At 38.8% G+C, this 16,516-nt stretch overlaps 1 protein-coding gene across 3 annotated transcripts in view; it reads right to left on the bottom strand.

The window, feature by feature from the left end:
* The window catches only part of adgrl1a (adhesion G protein-coupled receptor L1a), a 91,676-nt gene extending 79,431 nt beyond the window's left edge, over positions 1 to 12,245 (bottom strand). For 2 of the 3 annotated variants that reach the window (XM_014024634.1, XM_014024639.1), the window contains exon 1: positions 11,545 to 12,244. The gene's annotated coding sequence lies outside the window, so the exon portion shown is untranslated. Of the gene's footprint in view, positions 1 to 11,544 lie in introns of all 3 variants that reach the window. The other variant, XM_014024646.1, reaches the window with a different exon arrangement.
* Between the last annotated feature and the right edge of the window lie 4,271 nt (positions 12,246 to 16,516).

Below are 16,516 nucleotides of genomic sequence, written 5' to 3'. Positions count from 1 at the left end.
AGATAGATAGATAGATAGATAGATAGATAGATAGATAGATAGATAGATAGAGATCTGAGGCTCAGATCTACCACACCAGACAAGACCCAAGGTGTAGGTTGTGCAAGGAGGCCCCTGAGACAGTCCAGCACATAACAGCAGGGTGCAAGATGCTGGCAGGGAAAGCATACATGGAACGACATAACCAAGTGGCGGGCATAGTGTACAGGAACATCTGTGCAGAATATGGACTGGAAGCCCCGAGATCGAAGTGGGGAACACCCCCAAAGGTGGAGGAGAATGACCAAACTAAGATCCTGTGGGACTTCCAGATCCAGACAGACAAGATGGTAATGGCGAACCAACCRGACATTGTGGTGGTGGATAAAGAACAGAGGAAAGCCGTTGTGGTGGATGTCGCAATACCAAGTGACCACWACATCAGGAAAAAGGAGCATGAGAAACTGGAGAAATACCAGGGTCTCAGAGAGGAACTGGAAAAGAACTGGAAGGTGAAGACCACAGTGGTGCCTGTGGTCAATCGGGCCCTCGGGGCAGTCACCCCCAAACTGGAKCAGTGGCTAAAACAGATCCCAGGAACAACATCAGACATCTCAGTCCAGAAATGTGCAGTTCTAGGCACAGCTAAGATACTGCACAGAACCCTCRAGCTCCCAGGCCTCTGGTAGAGGACCCGAGCTCAGAGGATGAAAGAGACCACCTGCGGAGGGTGAGAAGGGAATTTTATTTTTTATATATACAGTATATAGTATACTATAAACACCAAACACCAAACATCAGCTGAATACAGAATACTGCCCAATGCTCATCTGACCTACAGTTTATGTATTGTGATTAAACAAGTGCAAGGAGTAAGAGTTTTAATTTTTGCTGTAATATATTACATTACATGCTTGAGTTTCCCGTACAATTATTAAGTATCTGCTGTCCTCACTTGTTTCTACTTCTAGAATTTATAAAAGCTTCAAAGGTCCTGTGTCACACTCACAATAATTTATTTTATGCAGTGCCACAGCGGTGCCAACCAGTAATGATTTATAAATCTTCTTGTTTTTACATCTGATAATGTTGCAGAGTTATGCTGTGTCTAAGACTGTCATAACATCCACTGGTTTTATTTTTTTTTTAATTTTTGCCCATTTTGTACTTTAATAAAACCACAGTAAATAAGCAGTTTTGTCAAATTAGACTAACTCAACATGTCTTTAAACTTGAAGATGTGGCTCTGGAAGCAATGCTGACATGAGCAGGTGGGGAAAATACAATTTCTGTGGATTTTCTTTCCTTGGAACACCCAACATTCTCAAAGGAATATGTTTAATTTGGAGATTTTTGTACCATGACCCCCATTTTAGTCGTAAGCAAACAGAACAGGAAATAAATTCAACGTATTCTGGTTATTTACGTAACTTGACCGCTGCACCTTCCAGTCCCCTTGACCTGACTTTTGATCCTGTTAAAATGGGTAAACATTGTTTTTGTGACAGTTTTGAGAAAAAAAATGCTGTCAAACTATATTCCTGTGAGTGGTTATTTTCAYGTCCGTGTACTGCTTGTGTCCCAGAACAAAAATCAATTTAACACTCTTTGTGACAGTTTTATGAACTGTGGTGAAACTGTGTTGACCTCTCAGTTCTTGTTGAGAGGTCATCATGAAAAAGCAAGGGGGGGGCGACGYGAGTATGCTTTTTGCATCTTAYCCTGGATTYATACTACATGAKTCTCTGCTCCGCTGCGCTGCGGTGCGCAGGTTGCAGCTGTTCGTTTGTGTCTCAATTTATACAGCGTCCGCTCCGCTCCAGTCCAACAGATGTGCAGGAAGGAGATTGCGCGATAAATTCAGTGATAAGTGTGGAAGTCACAGCAAAAAATACTCAATTCTGTGAAAAACGAACTCCAAACACAGCTGAAAACATTGAWATAAAGGCCTTTGGTATCTATGTTGAAACTGTCTCGCTGTCGTCTTTCTGAAACTTCTGATTTCAAAATAAAATCCACGTGTATCGTGTGTGTACACATATGCTTCGTGCTACGTTTCTATCTGCTTTCCAAACAGAACGATACATTCTGACAGCATTTGTGTGGAAATATATCCATATATGTATTATATAGCTGCAGTTTCGAAATTATTCCGACAAATTATCCAGCCTAAAAGTGTCTTATGTTGAAAATACGGATGTTGTGCTCATTTATTTTCCTGTTGGTGCAACGTAATCTTTAAAAATGGACTCCGACGCAACTCTGGTGTCCGGCAAAAATTGGATCTGTTCTAATTTGGACGGATCGCCTTCCGCTCACCGCCGCCGTATGGAGCCAGTGTAAACACTCTCATTGATTATAATAGGTGCGTATTTGCTGTGGAGGTCGGACCGGAGCGGAGCGGAGCGGAGCCAGAACGCATGTAGTGTAAATTAGTGGTTAGTATAGACAGAGGTCATTACATTTTTTATTACTTGTTTTATCTGTGCAGATGTTTTTAAGGACTGAAAAAAAAAACATTTGAACATTTTCTTATAAACCAAACAWTTGCCACTTTGTGATTTGGTATGATAGCAACTTTGAAGGTTCTTTAAAGTTTTACTTTGATCCAAACACATGTGCATCCACTGTGGGCACTTGAATCAGAAGAGACAGCATCAAAATATATCCGAATCCATTTGGAGTAAGGTCTAATTAGAAAACAGCTCTCCCTCTTTTAGCTCAATTTGACAGATACTGCTCAATAACCATGCCAATGYTGATCCACTCTTACTTTATACAACAAGCAATTACAGCACATGCAGCTGTTACAAAATGACCTCACACTACACTCATTCATGCACAGTCACCATACATACACAAAATGTCATGGCGATGTGCCTGCGTATTTGTATATGTAAGCAGGCTTATGAGTACTTTATTGTTAAGCATTTATTGGCTAAGACTGCATGCCATTTTTCATTTAATAAAACACAGCAGCACAATGCAATTGTATGTACAAAAGGGAAGAGGTATAAATTCTAATTACAGCAATTCCAATAACTGGGTGACAGCTTTGGACCACAACAGATGTGCAACCAGTTAAGCAAATACACAGAAAGAGATAAATACACAAATAAAAACACCTGCACAGTCTCATAAACACATGCCTACCATTTTTAGCAAGCACTGAATTAATCAGCTCTTRGACAAATAGCTGAATAAATACTGAAGATAAGCAGATCAATATTGTAAACTCAATTCATTTGAGTTCACAGAGATGTCAAATTCCACATAGTTCCATAGCACACTGATTAAACTGGCACCGCATTAATTCAGTAAATCAATAAAACCAATCTGTCAAATAAATCAAGTCGCATGGATGACTGCAGCCAATTGGAGGGCAAGAACACATTTAAATTCCCTTGCTCCAACTGCATATCTATGTCAAGCAGGCAGCACACTGATTTGCTGTGTGGATTCCACAWTTTGTTGAATGAAAATGATTAATCCAAGAAACAATAACCAGGGTGCCAAGAAGCCACATGGTAATTCTATAATGATCAAAGTCTCAATTAAATCCTCTCCCATTCTGCTCACTAAAAGCCTCTGTGGCAGCAGAAAGTGTGTGCGCACATACTTTTGGTGGACAATTTATGATGTGGTTGGTGTGTCTCTTGAATATCCTTGGAGCCGTGAGGTGACTGGATTAAATTCATTTTTTGTGTTCTGAAGTCAGGTGATATTATWACATAACTTGGAGTTCAAGTTCTTATATTGATAGGACTACAGAATTGTGTGAAAAGGAATCRTTTGAAGGTTATAAGCACATTTAGATACAAGAAAATATTCTGGTAAATTCAGTAATATGGCTTTTAACATCCACCATCTGTTCAGGCCATCATGATTACAAAAGAGGTGTATCATGTTTTTAAATCCCTCTTTTGCACATTTTAATCATTCAGTTGGGCTCTATTTAAAATGGAACTGCAATGCTTTGTTCTGAATTCCTCCTTATTGTAACTCCACAAGCCCCTCCCCACACCCCTTTCCTGAGGGGTGTCTCAGTTCAACTCGTTTTGAGTCTGTCTCCTTAAGAGCAAATGCAACGTTTCACACCCCAACTGCCCTCCAGCTTCCAGAGTGGTCCATTCTAGTCTAACAGAGGCATTTACGGCTGTAAAGCAGCACCAAAACTTTTTATTTTCAAATTATTTAAAATTTGTCAACAACAGAAGATTTATCCATCCTGCTTTACATGCTGGAGTCACAGTCAGAGGAGAATGAAGATGACAAAATTGTAGTTTGTAAGTCCAGACTAGTTGACGTAATGGTTCCAAAAACATCAAAGAAAATAGAGGAAACTGAATGGGATGAAAAATATGACCCAAACAAAATATAAAGATATCTACGCTGCACTGGGAAACACTAAATTCAACTTTTCTGCACTGCTAGAGACTCAAATTACACAACAAAATGTCTTTAACCGCTAAGAAAGTGAATTTTGCATGATCTGTCCCCTTCAAGATGACTTTCAAACATTCTACTTTTTTAACTGGGACAGCATTTAGCAGATCAAATTTTAAAGAAATCATATTTCTATCAGACGCAGTAGTTTGTTTATGCAACAATTACCTATCACTGAAATGGTCAGCCTTAGTCTGTGTAAATTACTGCCTGCTTTAACTTAAAAATATAATTCTTTTTCCATTTAGATGGAAAGATCTAGATCAGTGGTTCTTAACCTTTTTTTGAGGTACCGAACCCACCAGTTTCGTATGCGCATTCACTGAACCTTTTTTATTGATAAATATTTTTTTCCAAATTCAAGACATAGGTATATGTTTTTTTTACTGGTGTATAAAATGAGCCATGCATGAACATCACTTTGCTCAAAGAACAAAACCAACACAGTGCATGAACTCACAACAAATTACAGTATGACTTTATTCTGGCCCCATAAAAAATTTCAGCCCCCCCAAAAAATGTATTTTTTTTACTATTTTACTAATAAAAAATAAATTAGGATTTTTTTTGAAGAATTTAACATTTTTAATAAGATTTTTTTTATTTTAAACTTAATTTGTTTTTTGTTGTTTTGAATCCACAAAATACTTTTTTGGGGCCAGCACTGATTGGCCAAGCAATCTCACGTGATCCTCTGCAGCAAGTGATGGCCAAGCGGGGCGTGTCATCACGACTTTACACAAGTGTGTCTTTACCTCCATGGCAGAGGCTCCGCCGAACCCGAGACCRGCTCATCGAACCCCTAGGGTTCGATCGAACCCAGGTTAAGAACCACTGATCTAAATGGTGAGATGGAATATAAAAGCATCAATTCTAGTTCAGCATTGTAAGAAGAAATTATCAACAATTCTTGTCTCTTCAGCTCACYGGCACTGCGCAGCACACTGTATGTGCCATGCAGTTGGCCTAATAAAAGGAGTGTGAACTGTTTAACAGCTAAAAATGGAGTGGATTTTATTGAGTTKTCGGAAAAACATTAAATAAATGCAAAAACGTTTCAATCACCTTGATACAGTTATATTGTCATTTTTTATAGCTTGCTAAGCTGACAGGTGTAAATGATAAATTACACAAAGCGTTTCATAACCAATACCACACTGACTTGATTTCATCAAGCAAATATTAAGATTTTTCTACCAAACTCTGGTCTTTAATCTGCTTCTCCCTCATGACGGAGTTTATTGTGCTGTGTAGCACAGAACACAGATTCATTTGATGCATTTGCTGCACAAGTACCAAGGCTGACATTAGGAGAATGATAGTGTGGACTGAATAAAATAGCAGCAGTTAATGTGCTGTTCAATTCATTTATGTGTGCGCGCCGTGTCAGAGAGGTGAATCTATGATATGATGTGCGTGAGCGGTGTTTTCCTGTGGCCTGTGTCCATACGTGCAGAGGAGCACAGGGCACGAGGATTGGAGAGGTGTAGTCTCAGGTGAGATCTGCAAAGTCCCAACATAATTATAATCCTTAATTAATCCAACACGGATGTGCTCTTTCTTTCACTCCCTCCAAGTTTATTGCTTACAGTATTTATGTGGACTTCGTCAATGACAGCGTGCCTCCTCCTCGTCTAATCTGACATCTGTCTGCTTTATACAGAACGCTCTGGGTGTTTTCTGCAGCTGTTTATGAATATACATGCTCTTTTACACCTCTCGCTTGGAACCCCGTATCCCTTCCCCTCGTCTCTCTTTTCTCTGCCTGCATCCTTGCAACTCCCGTCTTGGCAAAGAAGAAAACAAGCAGCTTCTTTTGGTCCCACACCTCTTCTCACACCTCACAGCATGGAACAAAAGATGCACAAACACAAACATGCGCACACTAGTCCAACACCATATACTCCAAGGAGAACGCTTGCTGACACAAATATGAACCCACCGGAGTCATCCTCGGCGGGATGACACAGGTGAGTTTCAGGTCAACATCGCTGTTTATAGACACGTCTCCAAGTCTACTGCCTGACCAGATATGCTGATAAACACAAAGTAATTAAATAATGGAGTAATTGAGTCTGAGGGCTCAGTAATGGGCAGCATGAAAGATTGTACAAGCAGAGGTGCAAGAAAGAACATTTTTGTCTTGAAGCAGCTGATGAAAAGTCTGCACATAGCTCTAAGCTGGAGGTAATGAGGATAAAGATGTCAGTATYGACACCGGTAAAATGAGACCACCAGGTGTAAGGAGAAGTGACGGCTACTACTGCTCTGTCCATTTTGGTCGAGCCAATTAGAGGGGTTCATCCAGCACTCCCGTCTGCACCCTCAATCAAGCCATCAGAAAAACATAAGGATTGATTGGGMAAGCTATTAGGTCAATTGATCCCTGCTTCCTTTCATCTGTGTGCTCCTCCTTTTTTAGATGGACAGCTTGGATGAGGAAAGCAATTCCAATTACCTGAAGACAGAGCTTTAGGTCCCTTCGCCTCATCTTTTTCTTTATGCAAAATACATTTTACTCTCTCTTCCGTCCTTTGCGGATTTCAATACCTGTGAAATAATTTCTTTTTTTTTTTCAGTTATGTTTCTCATTTCCCATGCATACTCATCTGCATGATTGCGCTTATTGTTAGTTAATGGAGACTGGAGTTGTCTCATGAACTTAAGAGCACCATGCCATTACACACCTTTTCTTGAAACTGCCATAAGAGATTTCCTAAAATGCCACACAACCTCCCCGGCAAGATTACACTGATTTGTGATTATTATCTTTTAAGTGCCTTAAAAGTCTAATCTTGCCATGGGGCTTGAAAATCTCTTAAATACWTGTTAAAAAATTAAAATGGACAAACAAAGAGAGATGGTGACTGGTTTTTGAAGTTGCTTTTTACAATGTTAAAAAAAAAACAAGACAGGCTCAAACAGGTTATGAAAGCAAGAACACCCTCAAAGATAACTAGCTGGAAGATTTGCTCTAAAGACTTTCTCTGCTGTGCCGATACAAAGGCCAAAAAATATTTTAGAAAACTAAAAAAAATAATAATAAAAGACTTTCATGATTTGAATGTTGAAACTGCAGAGAGACTTTTTGAAAACCACCAGGACCCCATTTCCCTGACAAATCTGTGTAAAACTGAACAAAATGCCGGTGAGGCTGATTGGTCGCATTGATTGAACATAGCTGCGTCTTTTCACTGCTGTACACCAAGTTGTCTCGCAGTCAATAGACACAACCCAAATACAGCCAGCACTCAATCCAGTGTGTTGCTACATGGGCCAATCCAGTTAATTTAACACCCACTCCATTTATGAAAAAGAGTCCTCATCGATTTCTTTCTGTGCATGTGCTCTCGTTGCCCCTGTTCATTTTCGCCATCCCGGCGCCTACACACGCTCAAGGTTGGCAGCACTGAATTGAATTAGCGTGTGGTAGAGTTCCTGTAAAGTTGTCTTCAAAGAAACCCACACCTTCAGACCTTCTCCGAGAGCAACAGAGACCACAGAGCTGATAGGCTGCAGCTCCAGACCGCTGCATGAGTGGATGACTATCTGCAGCACAAAGGCCATGAGCTGCAAAATGGATGTACATTGGCCATAGCTTTTACACCTCGCTGCCACACAAAGTCTCTGACTGTTGCATAGTTCTCCTTTCTGTGCTCTTTTCTCATCAGCTTTCTTCTATTTTTTCCTCTCTTCTTAGTCTTTTATTTCCAAGCCATTACATATTTGTGCTACCAACATGTAATCTAGCATTAAGGGGAAAACAGCCAACACATTACGAATAGCCTTGGTAAACATAATTGGGTATTTTTGATTGCAATAATGAGTCCAGCAATGGCTGTTAAAAACCATTTCCAGTGTGTTTTGTTAGTGGTGGTAAAACAGAGAATCATAATAACTGTTGTTATAATCATAATGGCTTTTCAGTAAGGATGAGTCTTATCATACCGGTGACAAACTAGAGAACTGCCAGTGCCAGGTAAATAATGCTGCCAACAAAGAGAAGAAGTAAGGAAAAGCTACCAGGCACAACACAGTAAAAAGCTTCTGGGTCAGTCAAAAAGAAAAAAGAAAAAGAAAAAAAAACTTCCCGGCAGAGACAGAGCATTTTGACATTACAAAAAAAAGGGCACAAAAGATCACTCTATGCCCAGGCACAAGAGATATCCAGGTACACATGCTCTCATGGGATATTACAAAAATAGTCATGCGACCCACCACTTTTTTCACTGCATACCTCCTCCCAAATGAGATGGAATAGGCTGAATCGACCTCTCTAATCACAGACTGCAATGATACCACAACAGGCATTTGAGGGATTTTGTGTGCTATGTACAAACCAGATTAGGCAGAAAGGTCAAAATACCCACTGAGGTACAATTCAATCTTGCAAAGGTTTGTTTTTCAATAATGTTCTTCACTTATGATGAATCTATATGGACCACGGGCATGATAACTCACTGTGGACTATAATATAATACAGGCAGACTGGCATGCCAGGCTTGTAGATCTAATCGGATATTAAATCTGGAAACCTTTCATCATCAAAAGGCAACTGGAGATTAAGTCAACAAACAGACAAAATATACTGCTGTGTGGCCGCAGAAATCCTCTGTGCTGCTACAAACTATGCCCCTAATCAGCCTGTCCTGGAGATTGTAGAGGATGTGTGTGTGTGTAAAAGAAATGTGAGAGAAGATATTCTAAAAACTTGACCAAATTAATATATGCTGACACGGAGAATAGTTGAACTAGGTTGTTTTATAATTTCTAGAAGAAATTGCCCTTTTTTTCCATTAGGCACAGACTGTATTTATTTGTATTTATTTGCTAAATCAGATTTACCAAAGTGAGAATTTTTGTACGAATTATTTACTTTTGCGCTTTTTCAAAACATTTTTTAGAAACGAATCCTGCAGCCATAAAAGTGAAAATCACAGTTCAACTGCTTGGTGAATGGAGGGACAAAAAATAAAGTCATTTTAAAATAAAACTTATTTCGTGAATTCACAAAACCATAAAATACCTTTTCTCCTCATCTTTAATATCATGTGTTTACTGTGGCATGCTTGCTTTCACATAAAGCTACAAAATGCTTGACAAGTTTCAGACAAATCTTTACAGAGAATTAAAAAAAACCAACAATCTTTTGGCTTGTTACATTCAAAACAAGCTGCCACGATTATAAGAGCAATGGAGTAAAAACAAAATTTAAGTGGCAAATTGACATTGAAGGTTTCATATTTTTATGCGCAAGTAAATGCTAGCATTTTAGAACAAACATAAATGTTTAGAGAGTGTCAAACATCACAGGTGTCCTTCTGACACTGCTTATTTTCTATGACTGCAGTAATTTTGTCTGCCTTGTCAGAAAGAAGTAAAATGCAAAAAACTKCTATTCACAACAAATATATTTTGTGTGTGCACTTTTTCTTCTCTGCATTCATTTGCACACATTTATGTACTGCATGCATGTGCACTRAGAAAATATTTCTTAAAGCTGAACACTGAACACAGCATGGAAAATTTCAATAATTCTTTTTATGTGTACTAAAATTATGTAAAATGCACCACATTTTTCTCACAAACTGTTCTGTCTGTAAAAAAAAGAACTCATAATCAAATCCTGACTACAACACTGCAGAGCCTCCGAACACACCCACTAAAATTAATCAAATTATGATTTTGATACTTGCAAGATATCTGATGATCATTAATGCCATGTTAATATATGACAATTATTCAACCGCCGAAAGGCGAGAATAATTTTTCTGATGGTGATGTGACACACAGACAAGGGGGAAATAAATCCTTCTGTCTTCCTGGGGAGTGTGTTTGGCAGTAAACCAATTCCAAGCCTGCCTTCTTGAATGCCCAGATAACGCAATCAGACAGTTGCAATATTGCTGTTTTACCACCTGAAGAATTTGAATTTCATTCAGCCCCTTCAGAATAGCAGACATGCCAATTTTTCCCCCAAAATTGGCAGGACAAACACAATGCACCCTRGTGAAATGAGGAAAAAAAGGCTTATAGGCTGAAAATAACTGTTTTTCAGAGTCTGTGCAATTTTGTCATGATGGCACACAAAGACAAATGTTCAGTTTCATAACTGCCACACAATACAGGTAGTTGTTGCCTTTTTATTCCGCATTTATTATTAAATTGGGAATTAGTTCAGCATAGTAATATTCTAATAGCGACTCAGTTTTCATAATACAAGCTCAAAATGAATATGGAGTTACTTTTGATCAAATTTGGATGTATCAGGATATCTTTCCAGGTGTGGTTTTAATTTTGGAGACAAGAGATAAGATGCCTTTTTTTTTTCTTTATTTTTGATTTCAGAAAAGTTAAATACTTCTGGGGTTCCTTTCAGAAAGGTATGCTCTCTGAAAAGAAGGCAGCCTACATGTAATGATTTGTAGAGGTGCAGAATTATTGGCGTGGGATTGAACGCAGCAGTTCACTGTGGGACTGTGCACTTCGCTCTGCTGCGTTTATTCCTCTAAAGCTCAATGAGATGCGTAATTTCTGTCTCTGTCTGAAGGATCCTGTGCTCTCGTGAAAATAAATTGGGATAATAAAACGGGAAGCGTGCAGATTTTAAAAAAAGAAAAACTACTTTTACCATCCAAGACATTTCGGTCATTTTTTATATATTTATACGGGTGAAGGAGTTTATCAGTTGTAAAGAGCGCTGCTGCAGAAATAATCCGCCTGTGTTTTGGTCAGCAGCTGACAAGCTGGCTGTCCTTTTTAATCCCTAAAAWCTATAGCTTTATATATTGAGTGTAATCGTTACAATCGTGTTATTGCTTTGGCGCAATGAATGCGACTTTATTCTTATTTTGGACATCCAGTGCGCATTTTAAATACGAAGCGACTGCAGTCGACGCACAAAAAACATCAACTCCATAACTGTCAATCCATTAATTATTAAATAAATCAACGGGATTACACGGCTGAACACCTCACGGAGGCTGATGGGGGACGCTTGGTTGGTGCAGAGTTCTTATTCTCGCTGTCGGTACAACATGATGCAGGCTATTAAAGAGCGCATGGAATCATCTTGATAAATAATAACAAAAAAATAAGAAAACTGTCCGTTGGTCTTACCTTGATTCCAATCTCCTTCTCCTTGGCTGCTCAGTGTGTCTCATTCATTCTCGTTTCCCTCCTCAATCGTCTCCTTTTCTCCCCCTTCGGTTTTCAGTCGTTTTCTCCTTTCTGGTGTTGTCTTCATGCGGATGCATAGGAATAAAAAAATTTAAAAGGCTGCTATCTTACAGTCAAACCGGAGAGAAAATAAGGTAAGATAAAAACAAAAGATTGGAGGAAAGATCCACCTGACTGAAAATAAAAAAGGCAGTGGTGGAAAATCCTTAAGGACAGGACCAGTTGTGACGAAAAAGCGCCCGTCTGGGCATCAGGATAAATAACAGCGACGACGCCATCGTCCTGGGTAAAAACAACGATGACATATAAATTACAGCCTTGCTGACGACCACAGCAATGTTAAAACTACAAAGGAGAGTTCACTAAACCGAAGAAGTAACCGTGCTGTCTCCTCCGCGGCTGCTCACAAGGTGTGCACATGAGCGAACGTGCCACCGTCGCAAAACGTCTGCGTGCAAAGCAAATCWGACTCTTCAGTGTCTGATGTGCCCCTCTTCATGCTATTTCCACACACTGTCCACTCTTCGCCTGCCTCTTGCTCGACGGTTGAAATGAGGAAACTACACGGGCCATATGCGGTTGTCTTGTGCGTCCTGACGCACAGAGCAGCTCACTGGTCTCTTTCCCCTCTTTTGTCAGCAGGCAGCGCACGCTCTCATCAGGACCGTTCACATGGTATGTTCAGCCTCAGCAGGTCTACGTTAGGCCTATTCCAGTCAGTACATTTGGTCTTTGATTTCACAGAAAGACTGAAAACGTAAAGATGATTTTTCAGTTTATTTAACCAAATAGCTTGAAGTCTAATGYGACACCTTTTACAAGTTAACATTTATTTTTATTTTCACATTTTGGTTGTCACGTGGTTTGTCAAGTTGCTCAGAAAAAAAACGCCCACTAATATAGTTTCTTATATGTGCCATGTCTCCTCAATACTTTCAAATCAAATTTAGACTCCAATGCAACAAGTTGGTTTTGCAGCATGCGTCCTCATTAACTGAAAACTTTGTTTCCTAAAGAGTATTATACACCATAAAAAAATAAAACTATTCTTGTGCTTGCATCGAGAGACTGCACCAAAATATGCAAAAGCTGAAACTTCTTCAGCCGGATGTGAAAACGGAGTGGAATGCTCAGAGTCTGAGAGTGTTTTTTGTGAGCAGAGAACGATTTTACCAGATCAAACAGTTTTTGCACATCAGAAACCAGCCAATTAATCACAGTTAGGAAGTTGGCTAATTGGAAGCATTCAGCAGCAGTTAATATAGCAATTACACCTGTGGATTCCTCAACATATAGCATGAATTTACATCTAAATAGGCTTTTCACAGTTTGTTTTACTTGTCATCTCCTGTGTTTCACTTGTTACTGAAGTGATATGAACGCTGCCGATAACATTTCAGACTGATGTCAAAGTGCTCCCACTGAGAATGAGCAATGTCTTAAAGATCACAGTTTGCTGCCCTCTGCTCTGTCACAGGTGGAATTTTCAAAAGATCATTTTTTCTGTTTCCTCCCAAAGAGACGCGAGTGGCTGAAAAATCAAGACAGATCGTTGCACTGAGCTGAAGGAGTGACACGAGTTCAGACGATCTCCAGGATGTTCTCATAGGTGAGGTCAAAACTTTGATAACAATTTGTGTAGTGAAAGTCTGCAAAACAACCCAAAACTCTTCTATGAAACAAGATTGTGCCAAATGGAAGACAAGTGAGTTACGGAAGTTGAAATTTTTTGTACTGGACATGTTTCTTTTCAGCCTGTCGGACAACTTTCTAAGTTGTTAGTTTTCTCACTTACAGAAGCAGCGTTAGTCTTATTTTGTGTTAAAATGAAAATAGTTAAATTGATGCTATGGCTCAAAGTCACTGTTAATTCAATCAGTTTGCTGCATTTGTTGGAAAGTAAAACTGATTTTTGTCTTAAAAAAAGAGCAAATACATTAAATGACCCATAAAATGCAAGTGGCATAAAACCACACAAGGTGGGACCGTTATATTATGAAACCATGCAATTTCTTAAACATTAAAGGAACAGACTGCATCCTAAATTCTCATTTCACCATTTTGTATTCATTGTAACACATTATATATTTCTGTTTTCTGCCATGTTTACAGTATTTAAAGCATCTGTTCATATCTGCATCACAGCACAGAAAAGCCAAGTATATCAGTGTAAATATTATATTATTTTTAACCTGCATATAGAATGATAAATACAGTTGGGAAACATTTTGAATACATGTATCAGATGTTATTTTTATTTTTTTATTTAATTTTTTGCAACAACAAATATGATCCAGTTAAAGCAAAAGCTATGCAATTTCTAAAATATGTCAGTACATTTTTACTACTAAAATTAAATAAATTTAAATAGCAACAGAAGTACGTGAGTCAGTTGTAGGATTTGTTAATGTATTGCATTACTTGTGTTCAGCCTTTAGTTTATGAAAATTAAATTGCGGCTAAATTATTCAAACTACTGAGATGAACCTGTTGACTCCGCACTCAGACAATCACAGCAAGAAGCTGATTTGTATTTTCCACATTTCCGGTCTTTCAGAGAATTTGTCTTTGTGCTGATGTCCTAAAGCAACTGAAGCATGAAAAACTGTAAGTAGTTACTGTTCAGTAACCTCTGTTTAAAAAACTCCCTTAGTCTCACTTTAAGGTGAATTTGTGTTGCATCTGCGTAAACATTTCGGAGCACATTTCTGCTGCTACATGGTTTAAACCTGTAAGTGTAAGTCAGTAAGGATGATTTGTTTAAGATTTTCATTTCAAATCAGGGTAATGATCATTTCGAATGAATCCAGACAGTCTTTTGTCTCCAGGTGAACAAAGGGCAAGCCACGCTGCCAGATGAAATYATTTAACTTCCATATCACATGCAATTATTGCACCACTGCACGGAGCATGTTGCAGTTTTTCTTTCGACTCTGAAAATGATTTTGTCAGTTTCTATTATGATGGGTAATATTCTGTACTGAATAGGTCCTACATGCCAAAGGCCACTTGGCCCTCTGTCACGCAGCAGCCACTCTGTTTTACTGCTCGCAAATTTAGCCAATTGACCTTCATAGCTGTCTTACTCATGGCATCAATAAACAGGTAGCATAAAGCAGTTTGTGTCGCATGTTTTCAAAATCTATTTATGTTTCTTTTTAGCATCAGAAATAATTCAAGCAAAAATCAAAGCRTGCTCTTAATAAACTTCGTCACTCGCTGGACATTCTGGACCATAAATAAACGAAATGTGAACTGATTTTTAAACCTTCAAGTCATGCAAAGTCAGAGGAGTTGTTCGTCGTTGCCCCGGTCTCTTAGCAACAACAGCAGTGACTACAAATGAGCTCATTGGCCTACTAAACATGAGCAGGGAAGCTTTACAAACACGGCACCCTCACTGTTTCAAACGCTTTCCTCAAAAAGAGCCGTAGCCAATAACCTTAAAGAGACAATTAACTTCAAGAACGATTTCTTATTACAATGAATTCTTTGAAAGAGGGCGCTACATGTTTACTTTGAACTTTATCCATGTCTGCAACMGCTACAATAAACAGATCAATTTACAAAACAGACATTGCTTTTCTTTAATAGATTTTTTTCAAGACATTCCATCATAATTACTTTCCTGCCTTTGCCAAAATAAAAGGATTGTGTGTTTAAAATATTCATACGGCTTTAAAAAAACTGCTGTCATGTAAGTAAAGACATGTTTTAAATTCTAAATAAAATTATTTTGTATCAACCATGACATGGAAACTGCATAAACTGATAAATACCGTTTTGTTCTTTTGTGGTTTGAGTTGCATTCATATTCTAAGTACACTGATGTCCTGCATGATAAGGCAGAGTTGATCAACAAAGCATCGGTGAGCTTGTTTGCCTGAATATTTCTTTTCCTCTGAAATGGAAAATGGATTCATACAGCTGGCTTATTCTAATTTGTTCTGGCTCATGTTTGATTAATGCCATTTTTTTGTAGTCGGAGCAGCTCATGTTTATGCGACATCATTATTCACGTAACACCTAACCATATTTGTATGTATGCGCTTTTTGTTTTGCACTGATTCACAAATTACCTCCTTTACCACAAAACACAAAACCAAATCTTCCTTTTTTTTCAAGACTTCTTTTGAATCGCACTGTGGAGAACATCTGGCAGAATGAAATTTGCATGATTTTTAGTTGAGGTGAAACTATAATTTTGCATGAAATGCAAACTTACACTAAAATTTCAAATGCACTACACAAAGCAATGAGCTGCGTGCGTTAACCCATGACCTGCGTGTTCTGCATTTACAGTAAAAAGGGCTGTACGTGTAGATATTAAATACAAGAGCAGAGAGGGTGGCTGTGCCGTTTTTCCAGCTCTGAAAYGAGATAAAACTAATATAAGGGGTTAAGTGTCCAGCAAAACCAAACAGAAATCCACATTTGGGGCTTGCAAAGTGCTGGTGTAACAAATCTGTTTATGTCAACCTGTGACCACCAGAGCGCTCTTCTCATCACTCTGTTTCCATCAGGAAGTTTGGAGTAAATGAAAAAAATTCACATTTTCAAAGACCGCATGCATAAAGAAACCCCCACCACTTTACTCCCCTATTTTTGTTCCCCCTCTCTCTTACATTCAACCTTTTTTTTCCCTTTATTGCTAGCTCCGGCTCCGCTTCTCTCTTTTCGTTTTGCAATATGACATAGTCCATTATCTGCTCTTAGTACTAATTGGTGTATTAACGCCATGCTGTGAGTGACACAGTGAGACACAGGAAGAGAGAGCATGTTGGAGAGAGAGAAAAAGAGAGAGAAAGGCAGACGCGGGATGAATATGGATGAGGCAGGAGCAGGGAGGGAGAGAGGCTCTCAGTGAAGCAGAGAGAGAGAGAGAGAGAGAGAGAGAGAGAGAGAGAGAGAG

This window comes from Austrofundulus limnaeus, unplaced genomic scaffold (assembly GCF_001266775.1).
Source record: "Austrofundulus limnaeus strain Quisiro unplaced genomic scaffold, Austrofundulus_limnaeus-1.0 Scaffold4, whole genome shotgun sequence".
Taxonomy (NCBI): domain Eukaryota; kingdom Metazoa; phylum Chordata; class Actinopteri; order Cyprinodontiformes; family Rivulidae; genus Austrofundulus; species Austrofundulus limnaeus.
This window is presented reverse-complemented; position numbering and strand designations above follow the sequence as displayed.